Source organism: Labrus mixtus, chromosome 16 (genome assembly GCF_963584025.1).
Source record: "Labrus mixtus chromosome 16, fLabMix1.1, whole genome shotgun sequence".
Classification (NCBI taxonomy): domain Eukaryota; kingdom Metazoa; phylum Chordata; class Actinopteri; order Labriformes; family Labridae; genus Labrus; species Labrus mixtus.
In genome coordinates this window covers 510,623-518,162 of record NC_083627.1, presented here as the reverse complement: position 1 = coordinate 518,162, position 7,540 = coordinate 510,623, and positions in this window count along the sequence as shown.

The following is a 7,540-nucleotide window of genomic DNA, read 5'->3' as shown; positions in this document are numbered from 1 at the left end:
TTCTATCTGTTCTGTTTCTATCTGCTCTGTTTCTACCTGCTCTATTTCTATCTGTTCTGTTTCTATCTGTTCTGTTTCTATCTGTTCTGTTTCTATCTGCTCTGTTTCTATCTGCTCTTCTATCTGTTCTGTTTCTATCTGCTCTTCTATCTGTTCTGTTTCTATCTGTTCTGTTTCTATCTGCTCTGTTTCTATCTGCTCTTCTATCTGTTCTGTTTCTATCTGTTCTGTTTCTATCTGTTCTGTTTCTATCTGCTCTTCTATCTGTTCTGTTTCTATCTGCTCTTCTATCTGTTCTGTTTCTATCCGCTCTGTTTCTATCTGTTCTGTTTCTATCTGCTCTTCTATCTGTTCTGTTTCTATCTGCTCTTCTATCTGTTCTGTTTCTATCTGTTCTGTTTCTATCTGCTCTGTTTCTATCTGTTCTGTTTCTATCTGCTCTTCTATCTGTTCTGTTTCTATCTGCTCTTCTATCTGTTCTGTTTCTATCTGTTCTGTTTCTATCTGCTCTTCTATCTGTTCTGTTTCTATCTGTTCTGTTTCTATCTGTTTCTATCTGTTCTGTTTCTATCTGTTCTGTTTCTATCTGCTCTTCTATCTGTTCTGTTTCTATCTGCTCTTCTATCTGTTCTGTTTCTATCTGCTCTTCTATCTGCTCTTCTATCTGCTCTTCTATCTGTTCTGTTTCTATCTGCTCTTCTATCTGTTCTGTTTCTATCTGCTCTTCTATCTGTTCTGTTTCTATCTGCTCTTCTATCTGCTCTTCTATCTGCTCTTCTATCTGTTCTGTTTCTATCTGCTCTTCTATCTGTTCTGTTTCTATCTGCTCTTCTATCTGTTCTGTTTCTATCTGCTCTTCTATCTGTTCTGTTTCTATCTGCTCTGTTTCTATCTGTTCTGTTTCTATCTGCTCTTCTATCTGTTCTGTTTCTATCTGCTCTTCTATCTGTTCTGTTTCTATCCGCTCTGTTTCTATCTGTTCTGTTTCTATCTGCTCTTCTATCTGTTCTGTTTCTATCTGCTCTTCTATCTGTTCTGTTTCTATCTGTTCTGTTTCTATCTGCTCTGTTTCTATCTGTTCTGTTTCTATCTGCTCTTCTATCTGTTCTGTTTCTATCTGCTCTTCTATCTGTTCTGTTTCTATCTGTTCTGTTTCTATCTGCTCTTCTATCTGTTCTGTTTCTATCTGTTCTGTTTCTATCTGCTCTGTTTCTATCTGTTCTGTTTCTATCTGCTCTTCAATCTGTTCTGTTTCTATCTGCTCTTCTATCTGTTCTGTTTCTATCTGCTCTTCTATCTGCTCTTCTATCTGTTCTGTTTCTATCTGCTCTTCTATCTGTTCTGTTTCTATCTGCTCTTCTATCTGTTCTGTTTCTATCTGCTCTTCTATCTGCTCTTCTATCTGCTCTTCTATCTGTTCTGTTTCTATCTGTTCTTCTATCTGTTCTGTTTCTATCTGCTCTTCTATCTGTTCTGTTTCTATCTGCTCTTCTATCTGTTCTGTTTCTATCTGCTCTTCTATCTGCTCTTCTATCTGCTCTTCTATCTGTTCTGTTTCTATCTGCTCTTCTATCTGTTCTGTTTCTATCTGCTCTTCTATCTGCTCTTCTATCTGTTCTGTTTCTATCTGCTCTTCTATCTGTTCTGTTTCTATCTGCTCTTCTATCTGCTCTTCTATCTGTTCTGTTTCTATCTGCTCTTCTATCTGCTCTTCTATCTGTTCTGTTTCTATCTGCTCTTCTATCTGTTCTGTTTCTATCTGCTCTTCTATCTGTTCTGTTTCTATCTGCTCTTCTATCTGTTCTGTTTCTATCTGCTCTTCTATCTGCTCTTCTATCTGCTCTTCTATCTGTTCTGTTTCTATCTGCTCTTCTATCTGTTCTGTTTCTATCTGCTCTTCTATCTGCTCTTCTATCTGCTCTTCTATCTGTTCTGTTTCTATCTGCTCTTCTATCTGTTCTGTTTCTATCTGCTCTTCTATCTGTTCTGTTTCTATCTGCTCTTCTATCTGTTCTGTTTCTATCCGCTCTGTTTCTATCTGTTCTGTTTCTATCTGCTCTTCTATCTGTTCTGTTTCTATCTGCTCTTCTATCTGTTCTGTTTCTATCTGTTCTGTTTCTATCTGCTCTGTTTCTATCTGTTCTGTTTCTATCTGCTCTTCTATCTGTTCTGTTTCTATCTGCTCTTCTATCTGTTCTGTTTCTATCTGTTCTGTTTCTATCTGCTCTTCTATCTGTTCTGTTTCTATCTGTTCTGTTTCTATCTGCTCTGTTTCTATCTGTTCTGTTTCTATCTGCTCTTCAATCTGTTCTGTTTCTATCTGCTCTTCTATCTGTTCTGTTTCTATCTGCTCTTCTATCTGCTCTTCTATCTGTTCTGTTTCTATCTGCTCTTCTATCTGTTCTGTTTCTATCTGCTCTTCTATCTGTTCTGTTTCTATCTGCTCTTCTATCTGCTCTTCTATCTGCTCTTCTATCTGTTCTGTTTCTATCTGTTCTTCTATCTGTTCTGTTTCTATCTGCTCTTCTATCTGTTCTGTTTCTATCTGCTCTTCTATCTGTTCTGTTTCTATCTGCTCTTCTATCTGCTCTTCTATCTGCTCTTCTATCTGTTCTGTTTCTATCTGCTCTTCTATCTGTTCTGTTTCTATCTGCTCTTCTATCTGCTCTTCTATCTGTTCTGTTTCTATCTGCTCTTCTATCTGTTCTGTTTCTATCTGCTCTTCTATCTGCTCTTCTATCTGTTCTGTTTCTATCTGCTCTTCTATCTGCTCTTCTATCTGTTCTGTTTCTATCTGTTCTTCTATCTGTTCTGTTTTTATCTGCTCTTCTATCTGTTCTGTTTCTATCTGCTCTTCTATCTGTTCTGTTTCTATCTGTTCTGTTTCTATCTGCTCTTCTATCTGTTCTGTTTCTATCTGCTCTTCTATCTGCTCTTCTATCTGTTCTGTTTCTATCTGCTCTTCTATCTGTTCTGTTTCTATCTGCTCTTCTATCTGTTCTGTTTCTATCTGCTCTTCTATCTGTTCTGTTTCTATCTGCTCTTCTATCTGCTCTTCTATCTGTTCTGTTTCTATCTGCTCTTCTATCTGTTCTGTTTCTATCTGCTCTTCTATCTGTTCTGTTTCTATCTGCTCTTCTATCTGCTCTTCTATCTGTTCTGTTTCTATCTGCTCTTCTATCTGTTCTGTTTCTATCTGCTCTTCTATCTGCTCTTCTATCTGTTCTGTTTCTATCTGCTCTTCTATCTGTTCTGTTTCTATCTGCTCTTCTATCTGTTCTGTTTCTATCTGCTCTTCTATCTGTTCTGTTTCTATCTGCTCTTCTATCTCTTCTGTTTCTATCTGCTCTGTTTCTATCTGTTCTGTTTCTATCTGCTCTTCTATCTGTTCTGTTTCTATCTGCTCTTCTATCTGTTCTGTTTCTATCCGCTCTGTTTCTATCTGTTCTGTTTCTATCTGCTCTTCTATCTGTTCTGTTTCTATCTGCTCTTCTATCTGTTCTGTTTCTATCTGTTCTGTTTCTATCTGCTCTGTTTCTATCTGTTCTGTTTCTATCTGCTCTTCTATCTGTTCTGTTTCTATCTGCTCTTCTATCTGTTCTGTTTCTATCTGTTCTGTTTCTATCTGCTCTTCTATCTGTTCTGTTTCTATCTGTTCTGTTTCTATCTGCTCTGTTTCTATCTGTTCTGTTTCTATCTGCTCTTCAATCTGTTCTGTTTCTATCTGCTCTTCTATCTGTTCTGTTTCTATCTGCTCTTCTATCTGCTCTTCTATCTGTTCTGTTTCTATCTGCTCTTCTATCTGTTCTGTTTCTATCTGCTCTTCTATCTGTTCTGTTTCTATCTGCTCTTCTATCTGCTCTTCTATCTGCTCTTCTATCTGTTCTGTTTCTATCTGTTCTTCTATCTGTTCTGTTTCTATCTGCTCTTCTATCTGTTCTGTTTCTATCTGCTCTTCTATCTGTTCTGTTTCTATCTGCTCTTCTATCTGCTCTTCTATCTGCTCTTCTATCTGTTCTGTTTCTATCTGCTCTTCTATCTGTTCTGTTTCTATCTGCTCTTCTATCTGCTCTTCTATCTGTTCTGTTTCTATCTGCTCTTCTATCTGTTCTGTTTCTATCTGCTCTTCTATCTGCTCTTCTATCTGTTCTGTTTCTATCTGCTCTTCTATCTGCTCTTCTATCTGTTCTGTTTCTATCTGCTCTTCTATCTGTTCTGTTTCTATCTGCTCTTCTATCTGTTCTGTTTCTATCTGCTCTTCTATCTGTTCTGTTTCTATCTGCTCTTCTATCTGCTCTTCTATCTGTTCTGTTTCTATCTGCTCTTCTATCTGTTCTGTTTCTATCTGCTCTTCTATCTGTTCTGTTTCTATCTGCTCTTCTATCTGCTCTTCTATCTGTTCTGTTTCTATCTGCTCTTCTATCTGTTCTGTTTCTATCTGCTCTTCTATCTGCTCTTCTATCTGTTCTGTTTCTATCTGCTCTTCTATCTGTTCTGTTTCTATCTGCTCTTCTATCTGTTCTGTTTCTATCTGCTCTTCTATCTGCTCTTCTATCTGCTCTTCTATCTGTTCTGTTTCTATCTGCTCTTCTATCTGTTCTGTTTCTATCTGCTCTTCTATCTGTTCTGTTTCTATCTGCTCTTCTATCTGTTCTGTTTCTATCTGCTCTTCTATCTGTTCTGTTTCTATCTGCTCTTCTATCTGCTCTTCTATCTGCTCTTCTATCTGTTCTGTTTCTATCTGCTCTTCTATCTGTTCTGTTTCTATCTGTTCTGTTTCTATCTGTTTCTATCTGTTCTGTTTCTATCTGTTCTGTTTCTATCTGCTCTTCTATCTGTTCTGTTTCTATCTGCTCTTCTATCTGTTCTGTTTCTATCTGCTCTTCTATCTGCTCTTCTATCTGCTCTTCTATCTGTTCTGTTTCTATCTGCTCTTCTACCTTCAGAAGACCTTCAGGGTTTGTTGTTTTTTTTACCTCTTCCCTTTTTTTCTTTTTTTTAAAGATTTATTTTTGTGCCTTTAATGGAGAGACAGGACAGAGGATAGAGCCGGAAATCAGAGAGAGAGAGAGAGAGAGAGAGAGAGGGAAAGGAGCCACAGGCCGGATTTGAACCCGGCCGCCCGTCCATACAGTGCTGTTTAATTTCATGCCTGACTGACATCAGGCTAATTATCACGCCGTCACATTTCCAGTCTCGCCTCATTCCTCTCATTCCTCAGTAATTTATCTCTCAACATCTTATTCAAATCTTTTTGTTCACCACGCCTCGGCGGTACAAGGAAGTGTAACCAGCAGAAAGAGCTTCATCACGGCAGGGACTCTGACCTGCAGCACCTGATTTGCATTTAACCGTCTGTGACATTTACTTTATGTTACATAAAGGTTGATGCTGCCAGAGTCATCACGTCCATGTTATTTGTTTTGATGATGTTGGGCCTCAGCCACGTGAGGACTCAGGCCTGTATCACAGATCTAAAGCCTGACTAGATTTATTTTGTAGGGAACTAAACAAAGGAGTCTTAACCCAGCACCCCCAACAGCATCTAAGCCCCCCCCCCCCCCCCCCCCCCCCCCCCCCCCCGCTTGCAGCCAGTTGTGAATGAGGTGGATCAGGTGGGAGGGGGTGTTGAGTGAAGACCACACTAACCGGGACCAAAGCGTACCAGAGACCAGAGTGCTCTGAGACCGAGACAAGAACAAGCCCAAGGCAGGGAGACACCGAGACAAGACCAAGACCAAGACCAAGGCCAAGGCAGGGAGAGACCGAGACAAGACCAAGACCAAGACCAATGCCAAGGCAGGGAGAGACCGAGACAAGACCAAGACCAAGACCAATGCCAAGGCAGGGAGAGACCGAGACAAGCCCGGTCGTGATTTAAAATCCGGAGTGGGTCAGACTCTGATAGATAATGGGTGGATGGATACTTTAGTTTTCCTGCTGTGATGGAAAGAACTCTCCTCAGGTGCTCTTCACTCTCCTCTCATAAATAGTTTCATAATCACTGTTGATTCACTGTGAAACTGTGACTCATCAACTCTGCATCTAATGTTTTCATTTGGAGCGGGCGGGGTGGGGAGAGACCAGCTATTGTGCTCTGAAGAACACATGTTGGAGGTGTTACCCTGAAGCTGTGCAAAATCTCTCCATGACCTCAGGAGGACGTACTGTCCAAACATCTTCTTTGTTTTCATCTCATTTAAGTTAACTGAATCCAGCTGTTACCTTACCTAAAGGAAACATCTGTGCTTTGTTCAAAATATAACATGAATCAAGCACCAGAGGAGGTTTGTGACCCTGTATAAACCAGCTCTCTCAGAACGCTCCGTTTTGGTGTGTGTGTCTCTTTAAATATAATGACCCTCCCCCCTGAGTTTTCCCCGTAGACATCACTCCTCTGTAGAGAGAATCCCACTGTGACATCACAAGGAGAGACATTTGAAACAGAGCATTTTTCTCTGTGTTGTAAGACTTATGCAGACCACAAACAAAGGACTGGATGGTTTATTTCACATGTTGTGGGTCAGTAGACTCTCAGGTTACACAGATATATGTTCACAAACACTGAAGAAGAGGATCTTTTATAATATGTCCCCTTTAAACTTCACACTGAATAAAGGTCACAGAGAAAGGAGGAGGAAACAACAACAGGAAGTGAAAACAAACAGCTTTAAGTCTGATCAGACACACAGGTGCTGACAGTAGTAACCTACGTCCCGCGTTACCTGTGCCCAAAAAACGACAAACTTCCACCATGTGTGTATTGCGTGTCCGCTCCGGTCCGTTATGGGTCAGTGCACCCTCATCCGTCAACACCCACCGGCTGTGTTCTCAGTCCGCAGCACGGAGAGCACAGCCGGACAGCTGGAGTATGAAGACAAAGGAGTTTCCGTGGTAATTCAACAGATTCACTGGCGACAGCACGAGATAATACGATGTTCGTGGTATAAAACTCAAAACAAACCTTATAAACACATAAACACACAAACAGTGGTTTTTCTGAACCGTCAAAACGGAGAGTTTTATTCTGAAAATAAATGTTTTAATGTTGTATCGGTGTCTGACTTCCCGTCCCGCTTGTTCTTTTCTGTTCTAAATTGATGCGTTGTGCTCCGGCGGTTGCTCCGCAGACTAGATCCCGTTGTTATGGTTACAGAACACTCACACATAAGCGCTCAAAAGGCGCTGAAAGCAGCGCTTTTTTCTGAAAAAAGAAGTCCAGTGTGAACACAGCCTCAGTGTAACAGTCAACCTAACGACAGGCTGAGAGCTGGAGCTGAGGCGGGTTTTAAACCTCCTGACAAACCGTTACACCGCGCCCACCTGTCAATCAGGTCAGCTACACGCCTTATTGTGAAGAACTCTTATCCTTCATCAAATCAAAACTGATGAGCAGAGGTGTCAAGTAACTAAGTACAAATACTGTGTTACCTTACTTAAGTAGACATGTTGTGTATCTATACTTTACTGGAGTCATTCTTTTTCAGCTGACTTTTTACTTTCTACTCCTCACATTTTAAAAAATCGCCTCGTTACTCTG